The sequence below is a fragment of the Artibeus jamaicensis genome, unplaced genomic scaffold, assembly GCF_021234435.1.
Source record: "Artibeus jamaicensis isolate MK-2021 breed Jamaican fruit bat unplaced genomic scaffold, CSHL_Jam_final scaffold_474, whole genome shotgun sequence".
NCBI lineage: Eukaryota > Metazoa > Chordata > Mammalia > Chiroptera > Phyllostomidae > Artibeus > Artibeus jamaicensis.
The window spans coordinates 26440171-26458479 of NW_026522046.1; the positions used below are offsets into that span (position 1 = coordinate 26440171).

The window sequence follows — 18309 nt, forward strand, 5'->3', positions numbered from 1 at the left end:
GAAGATGTGTTTTTCAGAAGTAGAGGACCTTCGATCAGTGTCAGAATGGAAACAATTCTCCACTTGCCAACAAGGCAGACGGTTCAGGAGCTGCGTGTTTTCTGGAGCCTTTCTGGACCAAGCAGCAGACCACCATGGTCAGGGGGCAGCGTCACGCAATGCCAATCGCAGGACATGTTTTTTTATCAGCAGAGCTGTATGTTAATGTAACTGTCACATTAGATATTTGCCGCTATGACTCAGTTAATGACTGTCATAAAAGTGTGGCAGTATCTGGCATTTTAAGTGTTTGTGGTGCCTAATGTACACTTTGCAATTGTCAATAGACCACACACATTTAGAACTAATCACATGCAAACTGTGATCATGGGTTTATTTTGTACAACTATCCAAGCTGTGATCAGCACTTGTAATCACAAAGCAAAGAAAAAACAGGCAGTGACAGCAACACCTTCATCTTGAAAGCAGATTCTTGTTCCAAAGTATTGGAAAGTGTTTAAGTGTTTTTCAATAGAAAGGGAATATAATTAGTCAGAAGCAGATTTAACTATGAAATAGTCTGAATCTGGCCTCTACATGTTTTTTTTTCTTTGATGTTTTATTCAGTCCAGTAAATACGCCAAACGGATCATTTTCTGAAGCACTATACCCTGAACATCCAGAGAAGTGGCCGTCTGTCTTTCTGAGTCTCGGCGGTGCATTGTTTTTCATTTGTGATTTTGGGTTGAAGCGGAGTTATACATTAGTTAAAACATAAAGCTGATAATCTTTGTCCCTCTCATCCCAGCAATGCCTCTATTTGTGCTGCCGTCCTGAGCCTTTTCCAAAGGCACCCTCCATGTCTGAAGGGAGAAATCAGAGATTTCTGGAATGTGGTTATAGACCAGGAAGTCTTAATCTGGATTCGATGGATTTCCTAGGGTCCATGGATGGGGTTGGAGGCAAGAGGAGAAAGAGCAGCGCACTTCCCCTAAAAATGCATGTAAGACTTTACAGGCATGTATTTTTTTTCCCCTGGGGAGATTTTCCAGAGCTTTTTTTTTTTGAGCCTGAGAAGGAATATTAAGTATCACAAATTTACAGCTTGCTTAGACTGCAAGGGACCACATGGTGTCTGCAGTCTTCAGTGTGCTGAGGCAAAAAGGCTTGTGACAACTGAGTAGGACTCCCTGAGGCAGTAGGTGCTCATTTGTAGAAAGTCCAGAACAACCTGCCTGCTGGGGTCCTTCTGAGAATGTTGGAATGGACTCGATTCCCCTCCTCTCAAGCCCGATGTGTGGACCCCACCGTGTGTGCGACAGGAGATGCAGCTGTGACAGCCACAGCAGCAGCCCCTACGGCAGCCGCTGACCACCTCCTGACCACCCCCTTTTCTGTCTGGCATCCGGCCTGGGAGACCAGAACTTTCCTGGCTGGGTGGAAAACCTCTTTCCCTTCCAGTGGGAGTTGTATAGCTGATTGGGCCGAATTACTTCTGGGGCTCAGGCAGGTGGAAAAAAGGACATAGGTCCAGGAGGGGACTTTGATACAGACTGCTGCGGCTGGCCAGGCAACCGGTAGAGGACTGAGCAAGGCTCTGAATCTCTTGCGTGTCCTAGAATCCTCATTCTTTTCTTCCCACATCTCTTCTCTTTCTGCTCACCGCCTCCTGCAGAGGCTGCGGAGTTAAATGCAAATTCTCCAAACCTGTTAATGCCGTCCTTCCCCCTCTCTGCTGTCCTTTTCCTGTTTCTTTAAATACCTGTTCCCTCTGTCTTTGTCTTCTTTCCCTCTGTTTCCTATTTCTGTTTTTTCTTATCAATGCCTGGAGTTTGGCGTCTCCTTGTCTTTTGGTTCTCCTTGTCTTCTTGTCGCCAAATGCAGTTCTTTGTTTCTGATGCATTCTCTCCCCCCACCCCACCCCATCTCTCTCCTTCACTCTTTTTGTGTTTTTCTTTCATGAGAAGAAGCAGATACAATGGGAGACTTGAGGGTCTTTGCTCTTTTAAAAGTGGTCTGAAATTTAGAGCATAAGCACCCTTATTTAATTTAACATTGTGTCTAAAGAGATGGCTTTCTGTCTACGGAGACCCCGGGGTAGAGCAGACACGGCCCCCTCAGGAGACAGAGCCCAGCCAGCCTCTGCCCTGGTCAGCTCCCACCAGAGCTCTGGCTTGGGACCGTTCTGGTAGCGCACTGGTTTTCGGAGCCATCACTGGGAACCCAGAGGTGGGCTTGGTTGCTTGTCTGCCTTCATACAAGTCAAAGAGTAACAGTCTTTGGAGCCTGGACTCTTCTATCCGCATTTCTACTGAAACATAATTGTAACCCAGAAAGATCTGCGAGAGATGTAGCTTTCTGGCTCAGTCTAGTTTCTAACTAGATTTTTGGCTAAACTCAAGCTCATCTCCTCATCTAAGTGCCTCTTGCTTAGGCTTTGTTCCTCAGACAGGTCTCACAGTGTGTGTGTGTGTGTGTGTGTGTGTGTGTGTGTGTGGCTTTGCTTCTTGTCTTCTGCCCCACTTGATTTATTGAGACCCTTCTCATTCTGTACTGCCACCTCCTCCATGAAGCCGCCTTAAATCCTCTACCAGGATGAGTGTCTTCCTCCGGCCCTGTGCTCTCACAGACCCTTACCTGTGTTTCTGACATGCGGTTGTCACAGACTGCTGTGCATTTTAGCTAGGCACGTACCTCAGGAGACAGAAACGTGAGGGGAGGAACAACATCTTTTTTTAAATCTTTGCCATGCCTAGGACCATGCTTTAGTAAATGGTTATTGAATTGACTTGCAGAGTGGTCAGTGAGGACATTTACCAATAACTCTCCACTTGTTTTTTCATGTTTAATAAAGATTCCCTTTGGTAAGCTTATCCACGTTCACAACACTGACTACAGTGGGTCCACTTTGCATTACAGGTTTCAGTCTCCCCATGAGCCCTGTAATGGGGTGGGTCACTCCCCCCTCGAGGACGCTGCATTCTCATCATGCAACCAGCCCCCTAGTCCTGGTCACTGGTCTCTAAGCCCCTGCCCCGTCCACTTTATTCTGAGATTTCTTGCGGGAACAGAAAGTGCGGGAGGCATATTCTGAGGCCTGCACTTTCCCGCAGCCACCGTGCCGTCCATGATGCTCAGCCACGCTGCCTCCTGCCAGGGCTCTGCGATGGGCCACGGGGCATTTCGCTCCGTTTCTTTTCTGGGGCAGCAGAACCCCCCAGTGCCTTTGTCCCCCACGCTGCGGCTGGGTGCCTCGTGCTCTCTCTGGCTGAGACAGGGTCCTGACCATCTACTTGGGAAGATCACAGTCCTTGTTTGCATGCAGCTCCCACCCTCAGCCTGCTCTGGGGCAGAAGCCTGCTTTGATCTGCACGCAGGCCTGGAAGGTTACGGCCCTAATTAATTCATGCATAACAATCTGAATTTCCTTTTCATTTGCAGTAAAGCATATTCATTTCAAAACTTTCACAATGCTGGCATTCTTAAAATTCCAATTGAATCTTATTTTCACAAGTACGATCAGGGTGATCCATGGATAACACTGAAACAAAAAGATAATGAAAAAAATGTTTCTTTTAAATTACAGAAAACTGTCTCTGTTAGAAGACTAGCTCCTGTCATATAAGCCAGTTGGTGAAAGACGGATACCATATGATCTCACCTATGAGGGGAATCGAATGAACGATAAACTAATGAACAAAATAGAACCAGAGGCACAAAAACATGGAACAGGCTGACAGTGACCAGAGGAGAAGTGGGTGGGGGACAATGGTGGAAAAAAGGGGAAGGGACTAGACAAAGAGCATGTGTGGATGACCCACGGACACAGACAACAGTGAGAGAACTGACTGTGGGAGTGGGGGGTGGGGTGGGATGGGTGCAGAGGAGGGCAAAGGGGGAAAAATTGGGACAACTGTAATAGAATAACAATAAAAATGAGTTAAAAAGTTATAATAAGCAGCGGAGTGTCAACCACTTCTTCATCAGAATCTGGTTTTTGTTATGTGAATGAACCAGTTTATTAATCCAACCCCGTCGATGGAAATGTCATAAAATTGGAAGAAAAATAAAGAGTGTGAGCGAGATCATGGATATGAAAGCACTTTGTAAACAGCGACGTGCTTTATAAATGTGACATATTGTTATAGCTTGACTTCTGCAGTTCCCTTCCCCACGGTTAGAAAATATTAGAGGTCCCTTGACTCCTGTCAGACTCCTTTTTAATGAATTTTAAGCCTTATTCCTAAAGGCAGGGCAGTGATACTGGCAGGAAAAGTGCTTAATAATTTGTTTATGGTAAAATGTGATCCTAATTAGTAGATCTCATTAGTTTCAATAAGGCATCACTCCAGCTCCTTCCCTCACCCCTCCAGTCACTCAGCCAGCACGTCCCAGTGCCTTTGCCGACAAGGTCTATCTCTTACCTGTGTGTTCGGTCCCACCGCCACCACCTGAGCGTGGGGCCTCTCATGCCACACCTGGGCAGTGGCCGCTCACACCCGTCCCCAAGCCACCTTCCACAGATCCAGAGGGTTCTTTGAGAAACAACTCATGTCATGTCACCCAACAGTGGGTTCCTCATCATGGTCCGCAAGACTCCACAAGGCGTGAAGGAGCCCTGTTTGCTTTCCACTTCTTGTACCAGCTCTGTCTCCCACGCTGGCCTTATTTTTCAGTCCCTCAAATACCCGAAGCTTCTTCCTGCCTCTGGCGTGGCCGCTGCTGACCCTGCTGCCTGGAACACTTCCGCCCCAGAACTCGTGGGCTGGGGGCGCATCTGTGGGGTTGCAGCTCAAGCGCTCCTTCCCTAGGAGCCTCCGCCATCTCTAGCCTCCTTACTTTCTCTTGGCTCTAACTTTCTGGCATCATCTCATTTACGTAATCACTTATTTATTGATCTCTTCCTGCTCAAAGATAAGTTTGGTGAGGGCAGAACTCTCTCTCTGTTGTTCTCTGCTGTTTCTGCAGAGCTTAGTCCCGGGCTTGGCACAGAAGGGGCTCTCATCTGTTTGCCGGGTAAATTCCTGCTAACTAAAGGCAGGAGTTACTGACTGAGAAGAAGAAGAGGAGGAAATGTTCCAATATGGTGATTTGGTTTTATGTTGACAGCATGCTAGAACAACTTGTAAAATTCAATGCCATGGAGGCAAATAGTCAAAATGACATTGTCACGAATTGCTGGTTAATTCCATTACAGAAGTAACTCGTTGAGAAAATAACAGTGGGTGATACAGAATTCAATAGCTAGCTATGTCTTTTGGTTAAATTAGCCATAAGTGCTTATGGGGCTTATGAGGCTTGAAAGGCTTTTTGGTCAAATTTTACAAATTAAAAACAAAAAACAACTATAGACTACAGATCATAGATTTTTACAGGAAATAATTGTTTCCAGGGTTATTCCTCATGTCCATTTTGAAATGCATGAGATTATAATTTCATTCTTTCCATATGTCTTATGCATTTATTCTAGTGTGTATCATCTCATGGTAGAATGTGCTCATACTACAAATGTATTTCATGCTCCTCCTGCATGCCAGGCCCTCCCTTTGCCACTGCACAGCATGAGGGACCGTGGCAGGTAAAATCCCTGCTCCAGGGATGGTCGGCTAATGGTTTCCCCTCCAGGGACCCAGGCACTGCCTCCTTCATGGGGTTTCAAGGAAGCCAGAAAGTGACAGCAGGTTGGCCTCGTGGTTCCAAGAAAAGCCCATATCTTGATTCTCGTATCTGTGACAAAGAAAGGCAGATGAGGTTAAAGGATCTTAAAATGAACTTCAGAGTTAGGCCATAAGAACACTTAGGCTCCCAGTAAAAGCCTGCCAAGAAGTGAGAGAAAGTTTTGGCGAATTCAGAGTCTTTTCAGACTCACTGGTCTCCGCGGGCAAAACCAGACCGGGGCTTGTCATTCTTGGTACCTTGTCACTGATAAGGCCACGCCTAATTGGAAGATAAATGAGCTGATGGAGTTTGGGATTAGATGGCAAATAACTGGAACTAAATTTTGTTTTGTTGGATTTCAAAATGGCTCAGGAACAATTGGACCAAATTTTCCCCCAAATTAACATCGGTAAAAAAGATTAAGTTTAAAAAAAAAAAAAGACCCTCCAGGGCAGTGTTGTATCCTGATTTTTGCTCGAACCAAACTTTTCCCAGTTTTTCCATCCTTAGTTGACAAAGACATAAACTTGAGGGTGTTGGCAGGTTTTGAAGCCTTTAAGATTATTGCGAAATCTGAGTTCCAAGTTTTAGAAATGTTTAAAGAAGGGGCTTTTTTTCTCGACATTTCTAATTTCAGCTAAGTATTGAAATATACCACCCATATAATAATTATGGGTCATAGAATTTCAGAGCTGGAAGGAACCCCAGAGACAATTTAGTCTAGTGCTTGCACTTCTACGGAGGTAAAAGCTCAGACCCGAGGAGGCAAGTGGGCTCGCTTTAGGTTGTACAGGAGCCTTACTGCGCCGAGCTGGAGCCTGAGTTCCCTTCGTCTTAGGGAAATGCCTGTTACTGGACAGGTCCTGCCTCACTTTCTTATTTATGAAGCTCTATAAAGTTCCTGGAATTTTGGCCTGCTAAAAATACGAGATTTTGATGGTCAGACAATTTAACAGTTAGTCTTACAATCATAGTCTCACTTTTTCCTCTGGGATGAGGCAGTTCAGAGGTAACAGGGTCTGAGGATGCTTGGAGTGGAATGTAAAGAAGATTTAAGGGGTTGGAACCAGACAGAATCAGTTCATGGCGTGAACACATTGCGGTTGGAAACCTACTTTTCCCCTCTGATGTTTCTGCTGATGGCAACTCTATTCTTGAGTTTTGAAGCCCACACTCTCCCCCATTGCCTCATGGGAGGCAGCTGACAGCCCAAAGCTGAGATGGCCAAATGAGTAAAATATCTTTGTGAACTTCTGCTTTCCTGAGAAGGGTGTGTCCTTCCAGGCTACCTTAGTTTCTGATTTCATTGCCTGTTCCTCACAGCTAGGAGCTACCTCGCACTGAACCACATGAATGGAAAGTAGAGAAAGTGCTTTCCACTGCAGCGGGGCTGCCTCAGGCCTCTGGGGTGAGGTGGGGTGTTGGTCATCAGCTTTCTTTGACTGCCAAAGCCAAGCCACACAAATACAAAGGAGGACCCTGCGAGCCTTTACTGCAAATTGACATGTTCTTTCTCCTTTGTCTTTTTTTTTCAATACAGGAAGGGACCCCACCCCTTATATGGTAACTGTGTCCAGACAGGGAGGGATATGGATATAAATGAGAATTTAAAAGGTACTAAGTGAGGAGGAATTTTGGCAGGAAAGAATCGGGACGTGTCGCCTGAGTGGTGATGGTGTGACTCAGCCCTTTGAAAATACTTAGGAGTTACCTAGTTGCAACCAGAGTTTTGTGTTTTATTTTTTAACTGCTCTTTAGAAAGCTGTCTTAAGTGTTTGAGGTACATGGTCACGTCTGCTTCACTCACCCCCAATGTGCATGCCCATCCCGGGCACATACACACCTTACAGTGGTGTTTCCTGAGGCTGTGGGCACCTCAGCATGTGCAAGTGAAGGAGAAAGTGAGCGAGTCGGCAGTTGGAAGGCAGCTCTGGAGGGAGCAAGTAACATCGGTGATCCGCAGGCCGTATCCCCTTCCAGGCTGCTGCTCCCAGCTCCTTTTGGAGCTGTGCCTGGGGAAAAAAGTATATTTGAATTTTCCTTGGAGACACTGTTAAACTGTATTTTATTAATTAGTGTCCACTTAAATTTGAGTCAATACCCAGAGAAATTAGTCTGGCTTTTAAATCAGGAAAATACATAATAGGGATAAAATATACTGATGATAAAATATAAAAATAATAGGTATGAAGTTTACTGTCAAAATTGCTTACATTTATTGGCTTTTATACATGCCTTACATATATACATTCCAGAATACTTCATTAGTTGGATTCTTTTTAAGACAACACATAGATTTACCACATCCAAAACATTCTGACGACTATGGAACCATTCATATTTAAAAGTACTTACTAAGTACTAATAACTGATAATACCAACAATATTGAGTTCACTCGACTTAAGTGAAGAACCACAAGTGAAGTTCCTATTTTCCATAAAGTTTATCTGGCAGACATTTTCTGCTTTGTGTTCAGGAGAGCAAGCAGAGCCTTTTGGTGTCAGAGTTTAGCTGGATAATCCACATTGCATCTGTGGAATTGGTCAAGGTCAGAGAATTTCTCTTCCTTTCCTGTGGCTTAGGAACTAAGTTGTTGATATAGTTATTCTCTCTGGCATCTAGATGATGAATTTTGCACAGACCCACATCAAGGGAAAAAAGAGGCCCTTTCTATGTTAGATTTGCAGAATGACTTCAGATGTTTTGACTGGATAGCTGCAAAAAAGAATGAAAACAGTACAAGTCATGATCTCCATTGCTGCCTTCCAAAACCCTCTGGGCTCTGTTATGGTTAGTTATCTATTGAAATGCCACACTGTGGCCCTTATCCAGAGTAGATTGGTTTTATTATTCCTCTTATGATCTTATTAATGTTTTGTTGACTTGTTTTATATTTTAGGAGATGTCTGTCATCAGCACCTTCTATCTAAAGTAGAAAGAGTTGGTATGGATGATTTTTTTTAATGAGAATTTTTTATGTAAACATTCTACATAGAAATGCATGCACATAACCACATGCAAAGAGTTTTGAGTTGGTTTCTTGCACATTCTTCTTCACTGACTATGGAAGCCATCGAATTGTCTTAGGACCCTTGCCCCATGGGATGGCCACGGCACCAACAGATCCTTTTGACGACAAATGTTATAGTTTCTGAAAGCTGAGCTACTGTCAATTCTCTCCACTCAGATACTGTGGGAAGATCACCTGTTGGATTGTTGGGAGAAGTTTACAGGGTAGGATAGAAGATAATTTTGCTTCTTGCTGATGTCTCTCATCTCTACTTGGTTACAGTGAAGTTGTATACTTGAGAAAGCCAACATTGGTGCGCACATGCATTCTGGGAGTCACCTTCAATTTTTCCAGAGAGTCTGCTCTGTGGTATTAATTTTAGTTGTGTCCAGAGATATATTTGAAGATCGATGTTACTCAGATTTTTCAGATTGGGTGGTGATGGCCAGAGTGGTCATGAGTCGGGTAGGATGTGCCTGTATGAACCAACATCACTGACTTGGAGAGCCACAAAGAACCCTTCTCCAGAATTTCTACTTTTACTTGACATTTAAGTGTACTTGCCCATGTTGTACAGTGGTGGGGTCCTTAGATGGCTCATTTGTGCCTCACCTTACCCTACCAAATGACCACCAAAGAATTGGCTGTGACGGCCCAACCTTTTCTTACAGCCCCCTGGCTTCTTTGTGCACACTCAGAAAGTGGGCAGTACCCAGCAGTCTGCTTCTGTCCTCATCTCATGGACCCTTTATTGGTGAAATGATCTTCCTGCTGTTCTTTACCAGTATCACTCACATGCACATTATCATAATGTATTCATATGTGGTTGTCCTATTTAGGTCTGAGGATAAGACCTCACCCTGTGAGTAAAGAACAGCATGTTCTCTGAAGGAGGTGGTCAGCTTAAGTTTCAGTCCCAGGGAGGAGACCTAGCCTGAGACAGGACTCCAGAGCAATGGACAATGCCCTTCCTGTAGTTTTCTCTCTTGGGCTTTGTCTCTTAGGAGCTGAGATGTTTTGGAATGTGCTCTGGATGGTGGGTACAAAGATGGCACCCACCAAGAGGAACCAGACCCAGGACTGGGGTAGGATAGGCCCCACATCCAGGAGAACGAGCTGTATTTTACAAGTTGGATGGATGATCTAGTTACATGTTTCCATCTTAACCTCTTTCCCTTAATTTGTGTAAAGCCTTTAGGGCTTTCTTACATGTACTGGCCTGGTCTCAGTTGGACATCAAGGGGAAGATTTGGGCTATACCGAGTCTGGAGTGTTAGAGGGGGCAGTGCTTTTTAGGCTGACTGGGACTGTGGCAGCAGCAGGAATCAGAGAGAAATACCCAAGATGGAAGGCAGGGCAGGGGGTGAATCTGAGCATCAGGGCTGCGATACTGCTCCACTGATGAAAGAAATTCTGTCCCCCGCACCCATGTTAGAGGACTGGGGAGTGGTTTCTTCAGGAAAGAAAACACTGACAGCTCTTTGGTACTTTGTTTCTAGAGTGTTTTTGGTGGTGTTGTAATTGTTGAATATCTTCCTGGTTTATTTATTTGTTTCAAAAATAAGTTGAGCAACAACTGTCTCAACTAACAGAGGCCAGGACATCTTGTTTGAAACAAATAGTCTGTATCGACCTCTACAGATAAAGCGACTGCTTGGCTCTATACGATCATCATAAGCAGGTATTTTTCTTTCTTATAGACAAAATTAAGGAAGCAGGTGTTACGTTGTTTGGAGACTGAACAGTTCATATGGAATGAAGCAAATGTCAGCTGAAATAATGAAGTTGCAGGCCCTTTGAATAGTTAACTGATCTTTTCCCCAGCATCTATAAATATGACATCAACACAAGACCACCCCTTTGCAGCCCAGCAGTATGTGAAAAGCTACCAATGATGACGAATGTTTAAGCCAACCAAAATGATTTGTTAACATGCTTCTATCTGTGGTTTGAACTGAATCCATCACTTAAGACAACTTAAAGTAATCCAGCTGCACAGCGCCACCTGTAGGAAAACTCCGTGTGGGTGACACAGGACTCCGCCACACTGGCAGTTTCCTTTCCAGAAACCTGATATTTATTTTTCTTAACTTCTGAATTGAATGACTATAGCATGTTATAAACTGTTTTCTTTCTTTTTTTTTAGAACTTAAGGACAAAAAATGCTTTCTAGTCATAGCATCGTGACTCATAGTTTTGGGGCTGAATATGTCTCAAGTGTTCTTAATTGATTTTAAAAGAAAACAACCCATTATTACCAACACATTTTCTAAAGCTTCGGTGAGACATTACATTTGACATTTTCACAACACTAGAAACTCTAAGGCGACAGAACCATTTCTGCCTTCTCCACAGGTGGAGTCCTTGCACCTAGCTCAGTGCTTTGTGCAGAGCAAGTCCTCAGTAGACGTTTGTTGAATGAATGAGTACACAGTCTCTTCGTCCACTCCTCTGTTAGGGTATGCCTTATTAGTGGTTTCAGTTCAGATGCCCTTCCATTGTGGAGACTTCCCCAGACCCCCTAAGACAGAACAACCAAGTACTGGTTGATCCCTTTCATAGTGACCAGGTCCCCCTCCCCCCACCAAATTTCTTCTTATATTGATTAATTTGTAGTTTATTTCTTTAATGTGTGTCTAATCCATTTGATAGAAAGCTCTGTGAGGATGAAGCTCAGGCTGTTTTGTTCTACACTCTAGCCAAGTGCCTGGCGCAGAGTGGTGCTCAGTCAATGGTAGACAGTTGGGTGGGCGAGTCCGTGTCACCTGCCCACCTGCACATTCCACAGTGCCAGCTCTGTGCTGGCCCTCTTCCAGCCTTGGGCAGTAAAGAACAGTTAAGGAGACTGCAGGGAATGGCCACTACACCTCTTATCTCAGCAAATTGTTAGAGACTGAGTGGCTACAAAGAGTAGGTTTTATTGTACAGCCAGGTTATATGCCAGGGTTTCCAGATTTGGGATAGAGGACTCCTCTATTTCAATGTGTTACAATAGGGCATTAGATAGGCTCTGGATGCAACTCTGGCTCTACTAACAAACCCTGGGCAGATTATAACAACCTTTCTGAAACTCTTTTTCTAATACGTAAATTTAAGACACAAGTCGGTCCTCCTTCATGTGGTTATTTAGAAGATTAAACAAGACAATGTATGTAAAGAACATAGTTTAGTGCTTGGCACAGAACAAAGAATAAGTACTCAATAAAAGTTATTATTAAATTAATAATAGCATTTGAAGTCCATCAGTGGGCAAGCAGTGTCCCAGGACTCGATTAGGTGGTAATTAAATGTATTCAACAATGTCTTGTGCTCAACTTCAGTGAAAGGAGTTATTGCTCTGCTTTTAATGGCTATAACATTCTACTCAGCTAAATAATGGAATCAGATGAATTCCCTACAGTAAAAGCTGGATTTAGTAAGATCTGGAAGGTTATGGCATAAGGTTTACTATCACTGCAGATTAAAACATTTCTGTGCCCCCAATAGTACTGTTATTTGATAGTGTATGATGGCTGGTCTTCTAAAATTTTCTTAATAAGAAAAATTAACCAGGTAAAATAGGAGTTTTTAAAGAAATCTATATCTATAACCTCAGCAAATTGTGCTATATAAACAATATCCCATGGTAAAAAAAACAATTATGTAAATACCCTTTAAAAAATCTTTTGTCAAAAGCATATTACAAATGTACTAGACTTTTTCCTTACTGGAAAATATACTCTTTGAATATAAATGTTTAAAAATGTTTAGTCTCATTGACATGGCACAATTATATATAACAATTGTGTATATATATGTATATTACGATTTAGATAATTTTCAGTGACAGGTGAGACCTAAATTACAGGAACAGGAAACCCAATTATTTCAACTTAAATAATCTTGCTAACCAAAGTCAGTTATTTCCAGGGAACAAAGGCAATGGCTTTTTAAATTTTCTTACTTACCAGTATATTAATAGTTTTGTTATCATGTCGTGTTAAATTACATCGGAGTTATTCTACATCATAAAGACTGTGAAAGCTAGACATCCATTTCTTTATCAAATACATTTACTTTGCTTAATCCCTTACTATGTGTTTATGTAAAAATCTGTAGAGACTTTTATTCCACAACAGTCAGCCTACAATTTTCTCATCACTCTTCAATTTGGACCAAAAAAAAAAAATACTATTCAGAACAAAGTTCTCCCATTCCAGACTTCACGGACATGTGGATGGTATACTGTGGAATAGTTTTCCTCTGTGCTACACTTGTCCTTGAGTTTTTGACAGGATAAAGGCATTAGTTAGCCACTAATCTCTTGTATTTGTCATCTCCTTCTTATTTAAGGGCTTGTCAGAGTATGTGTTTAAGAGCAGAGGGCTTGGGGGCCAGAATCCTGAGGTATGTTGGAGAAACCACCTCACCACGCTCTTCCCTTACATCTCTGGGATATCCAATAAGAAGGGGTCTCCAGGGGAGACAGAAGGTAGCGATACCAACAGTTGCCTTCATTGTTACTGGATTTGCTGCTACCCACACCCTGTCTTTTTGAAAAGGGCCATAAACATAAGACAGATGCAAGAGTGGCAGTAAAATATTGCAGTTTTAGATTGGAAAGAAGTCCTTGATTGAACTTGTGTTTTCACTTGAGGTCCATAATATGATGCAAATACGACCCTTAATGATTATATATTAATGTGCTTTCTAAAACACCTCAATGTTGGGTAAGTTTGTGTTTGCCTATCTCTCTCAGAGCACCAGCCCCCCTCTTGGTCTCTCTATTGGTCACACACACACCATTTCCCAGTGGAACGCCCATTTAAAAAACAAATCAAACACAGAAAAAACAACATAGTGCTTTTCAGATATTTCTCCATTTCTCCTCTCCTCATCACAACAAAACCCATGGAAGGAGTTGTCTCCATTTCTTCAAAACTCTTTTCCTGAGCAACCTGCTGCGTCCTGGCTTTCATCCTTTACATTGACCCTTATCAGGGTCACCAGGAATTTGTATCTGGCCCAAAGCTATTGGTCAATTTCCCATTCTCACCTTATTCTCCTTGTTAGTAGCACTTGACCTTACTGAACACACTCTTCTTTTTAAACACACCTTTTTAGTGACATCATTCTCCTAGTATTTTCTGCCTCAGGCAAAGACCTACCTCTTGCCTATTCCCCTAGCTCCTCTTTTTCTTTCTTTCTTTCTTTTTTTTTTTTTTTTTTTTACCAGCAGAAAGCCCAGGGCTCCAACCACAGCCATTTCCTCTAGCTGCACTTGCTCCCAGTTCCAGGGCATTAAAACCTCCATACACTACATGTCTCAAATGTGTGTCTCCAGTCCAGCTCTAAACTATTGATTCAACTGTCTTCTCAACATCTGAGAGGTACAAAGAGGGGGCAGACATATGGACCAAGTGACATTTCCCTCTCCATACATATAGGAGGGGTTAGTTAAGTTCTTTTGTGAAGCCATGAAGGGAACCAATGCAGGTAAATTCTTGACATGTAACCATTGTACTGTAGTCTCAAATCTAAGGACAAATATCAGGACCAAGAAACTTTAAATAGTTGTAAACATATATTTATATTGAAATTTGATATATTTATATCAAGTACCACTTAGGTACTTGGTAATCTCACATGCTCCCAACACCTCCAAAAGCTTTGTCTTAAACTGACAATTTACTCCTAGAACTCATAGTCCTCCCCTAGAACACACTTGCATCTCACCTGTAACTCCAACTGAGGAACTTTCACATACTTCTCAGACGAATATTGGAGGGTCCTCAAACTCTATGTACCTAAAGTAGCCATTAACCCGACTCTTCCAGCTTCCAAACCACGCACCATGATTTCCCCTCTTTTGTTCATAGAGAGGTGAAAATAGCAAATGTTGATATCCCCCTAAAACACTCCTCTCAAACGGCCCATTTTTATATGTCGAGAATTTTAAACACATGTGAGAATCAAACGTTAGACTTATAGAGAAAGGTCAAATTCTTTATCCCTTTTCTTATTTCCAGTGATTATTCTGGCATCACAATAATGTTAAAAGCATCTGGGATTCAGTGCTTTAAAGGAACACACTCTTCCAGATTCAGACATAGTGTTCCAAATGGTGCCTGTTCACAGTTTTCTACATTCTTTTTTTTCTATCCCATGACCACCCAAAAAAGAACACTTGGCCTGTAAAAGTGATAGGCAGAGTCCCTTCTACCTTTCCTTACTCTGCAGCTTTGTTGATGGAAAAACTTCTCTCCCTCCTCTCACGCCTCCTTAACTCACTCTTCCTCAGAGGGACAGAAATGCCTAATCTGACTGGAGAGAGCCTAGCATTCACTGGGTCACCTTTTACTAGTGGGTGATGTCACTGTGCTCCCAGTGGGCACGTGCCCTTCCTGCCCTTGGGGGTTATGAACTTCTTCCTGGCAACATGCTTAGGCAGGGCCAAGGTCTTAGTTTCCACTCTTTGTCCCCATTTTCTGAAGACCTGCAGGCCCAGCCGTTTTTGATTCGGAGAAGGAGGACGTGGAATGCTCAATACTGGCCTCAGGCCTCAGCTCTGCTCCTGGAAACGAGTTTACCAGAAACCTTGCTTTGAGGGCATTATCGATACTTGCCCAGATTAATAGTACTTCCTGTTTCATGTAGCTGTCAGGCCTTGGGCGTCTATACTACTAGGAAGAACCCCTGGAAAGAAGAGGAGTGAAGGGCCATAAACTCCTAACATGAAAATTGAAGCAATCTAAAAATTAAAAGCAGCATTTAAGGTGTATCTGTTTTCTATTATTGCTATAACAAATTTCCACAGAGTTAGTGGGGTCCAACCATGCCCATTTGTTGATCCACAGTTCTGTGGGTCAGTGGGGTTCACCTGATCCTCTTCTTAAAATCTCACAGGCTGGGTGGGGTCAAGGTCTCGGCAGGGTTGCTTTTCTCTAGAGAGGCTCTGAGGCCCAATCTCCAAGCTCTTTAAATTTGTTGGCAGAATTCAGTTTCCTGTGGTTGTAGGACTGAGGTGCCTGCTCCCTTGCTTGCTGTGGTCCGGTGGTGGTCTTCGCATCTAGAATCCACCCACATTCCTCATCTCATGGCCTTTGTCTTTCACCTTCAAAGCAACAATGGCAGATAGAATCATTCTCTACTACTAATCCCTCTAACCTGCTTTTTGCCTCATATTTCCTCTGCTGAATTGTTCTGCCTTCTTCTTCTTAAAGAACTTGGGTGACTAAATTGGGCCCAACTGAATGATCCAGGTTAGTTGCCCTATTTTAAGTTCAGTCGATTAGTAACCTTAATTCCACCTGCAAAGTCCCTTCACAGCAGTACCTAGAGTAGCATTTGGTCGAATAACCAGGGGACAGATAGCGTGGGGGTGGGGGACGTCTTTAAAATTATTCTTGCCACATAATATATCCACTTTTCAATTCCAACTCTCACACTCTCAGTTCTGGCTAAATTTTCACTTTTGCCCCAAATGTCAAGGTGTCAGATTTTACTCATGAAAATCCTTCTGTCTGAGAGTCAGCTACTCTGTAGTACTGTGCATGCACTATGGGGCAAGTCCCTAAACTTCTCTGAGTTTCAGTCTTTTCAGATAAAATATAATACCCTTCTCTGCAATACTGTTCCAAGCATGAGATGAGAATTTATTAAGTGAATAAATTCTGTAAGCTTCAAAATGCAAGTATCCATTGTATTATCTTATGTTCTAAATATATTTTTAAAAAATAGAATAAAATGTTTTTAAAATGACAGCTAAGAACAAAAGCTGACTGTTAATTCTAAGCTACTATATAAGTACATATATAGTGTGTATATATATATGTGTGTGTGTATATATACACATACACACACACACACACTAGTAGTATATAGTCATATATATACACACACATACATTGTTGTGATACAGTGATTTCTAAACCTAGTTCCAACTGAAGTCAGAAAACACAGACAGGCTAGAGAGTCTATTTGTTAGCTGGATGACCTTGGTCAAAATATTTAGTTTCTCCAGCTTTTTTTTTTATCTGTGAAATTAATGTGTTTAACAAAAGAACCCCCAACAGCCAATTCAACTCTGAATTCTGTGCTTCTATTTTATACTCTTTCTTCAAGATGCAGTAAGAATCAGGATTGCAAGAACCGATCTATTTATAGCCAGCTCTTCACAAGATGACTATAACATGCCCAGGACAAGCTCATAACACTGGGACTAGTGCTCTCTTCTAGGAAACCTGAAATATGTCTGCAAATCCTGGTGAGCTTTCAGTCCTTTATCATTATAATCAAGCACTTCTTTGGTACCCAGTGCCTAAATATTAGGCTACTGAATAGTTTTCATTGGAAAATTGATAATATTTAATTGACTACATGCTATTATGTTTTAGAAAAATACTAAATATATTGCACTAATCAAAAATTATTCTTAAATTTTTATTTCCAAAAGAAAAGTCAAGCATAAACATAAAATCTGGTGTGATATCTGTGAACTTTTAAGAGTTCTCCAATTTTAAAAAATTTGTACATTGAGCAATAAATTATAAATTTTACCTTTTCTCTCCCTAAGAATTCTGTTTCTGTTTCAAACAAAGTGAGGAGGTTAATGTAGGTGCCCAGTTAGTGCCTTGAGACTCACTAATGAATGCTTGCAGTTTGCTGAGAGTTCATCTATGCTACATCCTGGATCTGAAATAAAGACTACTTTTATAAATTAAAGCTTTCCATTTTAAAAAGGACATATTTTCCTCAAGCTCCTTTTTGGTGGGTTTCCCAACAATAGGACACTCATTTCTGTTGCAGTGCTGGTGCAGAACTTTAGAAAAAGCAGAGAGTGAATTTTTGAGTCCCTCTTCACTTGATAGGCAGGTTGGAGAGTACCACTCCCTGCAGGGGCCCTGCTAGAAGCAGGAAAATGACAGGGTTGGCTGAGTGTGGGCACAAGTCCTTGTCACATTTGAGTTAGTGTTTCTTAACGGGGGAGAAATGAGTTATTTTGACCATACTTGGTGGTCAACCAGCCCTCACTTAAAGAAAATCGTTTTCTTTGCCATGGTAATCTCCCAGGTTGTTGTAGCTGGCTGAAATGGAAATTTTACAAGATGAATGTGGCGTGCGGCGTGTTTGGCTCTAATCAGTTGCATGTGTGTGACGGGCTGGGCGCAGGGTCTGAGTGGAAACGGTAAATGGACTGAAGCGCTGAGCAAGGCAGGAGTGTGGGTGGGTTTCACAGTCCACCTGCAGTGTTTTTATCCAGAAGTTGGCAGTTTTAACCTGAGAATGTTCGTTAGACAACTGCAGAGAGAAGAAAAGACTAGAGGGAAGCTGGGACTGTAAACAAAGGAGAAAGAAAGAGATGCAAAAGTAGCTGCAATGACAAAAAAAAAAGTGTACCTTGAATTTGTTCTTGGAGTTGCCAAGAAAAAAATGAAGAGGAGGAAAGAGATGAATAGGGTAAGATGAACACTCGTTAATTTGTTTAGCATTTATTCAACAAACTGAGTCATATTTGCTTTGTCTCAGTACTGAGCTAGTTGCTGGGGATATAATAATGAACACAGCAGACTCCTTGCCCTTGAGCTTGAAGTCCACTGGGAAGGCCAGTGTCAAAAGTGCATTCAGGTACTACTTGCATGCGGATGGAGCCTTGCTCAGAAAGAAAGGAATTCAGCTGACG

The 18309-nt window shown here is 42.4% G+C and overlaps 1 long non-coding RNA gene across 1 annotated transcript in view; it reads right to left on the reverse strand.

Moving 5' to 3' along the window:
• Positions 1 to 3426: 3426 nt before the first annotated feature.
• LOC128626273 (uncharacterized) overlaps positions 3427 to 18309 on the reverse strand; it is a 33001-nt gene continuing 18118 nt past the window's right edge. Inside the window, exons 2-3 of the long non-coding RNA XR_008390193.1 lie at positions 7481 to 7649; positions 3427 to 5706 (exon numbers count right to left, since the gene is read on the reverse strand). This is a non-coding gene — a long non-coding RNA (uncharacterized LOC128626273). The remainder of the gene's footprint in view (positions 5707 to 7480; positions 7650 to 18309) is intronic.